This window comes from Triticum dicoccoides, chromosome 1A (genome assembly GCF_002162155.2).
Source record: "Triticum dicoccoides isolate Atlit2015 ecotype Zavitan chromosome 1A, WEW_v2.0, whole genome shotgun sequence".
Classification (NCBI taxonomy): domain Eukaryota; kingdom Viridiplantae; phylum Streptophyta; class Magnoliopsida; order Poales; family Poaceae; genus Triticum; species Triticum dicoccoides.
Genome location: NC_041380.1, coordinates 430,949,405 through 430,950,874, shown reverse-complemented (window position 1 = coordinate 430,950,874; position 1,470 = coordinate 430,949,405).

Sequence of the window (1,470 nt, the reverse complement as noted above, 5' to 3'; positions counted from 1 at the left end):
TCTACAGGTGTCTCCAAAGGTACATGTTGGGTTGGTGTATTTCAAGATTAGGATTTGTCACTCCGATTGTCGGAGAGGTATCTCTGGGCCCTCTCGGTAATGCACATCACTTAAGCCTTGCAAGCATTGTAGCTAATGAGTTAGTTGCGGGATGATGTATTACAGAACGAGTAAAGAGACTTGCCAGTAACGAGATTGAACTAGGTATTAAGATACCGACGATCGAATCTCGGGCAAGTAACATACCGATGACAAAGGGAACAACGTATGTTGTTATGCGGTCTGACCGATAAAGATCTTCGTAGAATATGTAGGAGCCAATATGAGCATCCAGGTTCCGCTATTGGTTATTGACCGGAGACGTGTCTCGGTCATGTCTACATTGTTCTCGAACCCGTAGGGTCCGCACGCTTAACGTTACGATGACAGTTTCATTATGAGTTTATATGTTTTGATGTACCGAAGGTTGTTCGGAGTCCCGGATGTGATCACGGACATGATGAGGAGTCTCGAAATGGTCGAGACATGAAGATTGATATATTGGAAGCCTATGTTTGGACATCGGAAGTGTTCCGGGTGAAATCGGCATTTTACCGGAGTACCGGGCTGTTACCGGAACCCCCCGGTAACCTAATGGGCCTTAATGGGCCTAGTGGAGGAAGTAGAGAGGAGGCCAAGGGGCAGCCGCGCGCCCCTCCCCCCAAGTCCGAATTGGACAAGGAGGGGGGGGGGGGGCGGCGCCCCCCCTTTTTCCTTTCCCCTCTCTCTCTCTTTCCCCCCAAGTCCTAGTCCAACATGGAAAAGGGGGGGGAGTCCTACTCCCGGTGGGAGTATGTAACACCCCGGATGTAACTTTCCCAATTTGTACTCCAACTCTTGCCGTTTCCGACGTTAAGTTATTTTGTTTTCTCGGGTTCGGGTCTTTGTCTCCGTGTGTTGTGGTTGTTGTCATGCATCTCATATCATGTCATCATGTGCATTGCATTTGCATACGTGTTCATCTCATGCATTCGAGCATTTTCCCCGGTGTCCGTTTTGCATTCCGGCGCTTCGTTCTCCTCCGGTGGTCATTTCTAGCTTTCTTTCGTGTGTGGGGATTAAACATTTCCGGATTGGACCGAGACTTGCCAAGAGGCCTTGGTTTACTACCGGTAGACCGTCTGTCAAGTTTCCTATCATTTGGACTTCGTTTGATACTCCAACGGTTAACCGAGGGACCGAGAAGACCTCGTGTGTGTTGCAGCCCAACACATCTCCAATTTGGCCCAAAACCCACCTAAACCCGCTCCATCATCTAGAGCGTTCGATCACGATCGCGTGGCCGAAAACCGCACCTCATTTGGACTCTCCTAGCTCCTTCTATGCCTATAAATAGGTCCTCCTCGAAAATCTCGGATCTCCTCTCTCTAACCCTAAAAACAACTGCTCCCCTCGCCGCCGGACGTGTCCGATTCAGGCCGGACACGTCCG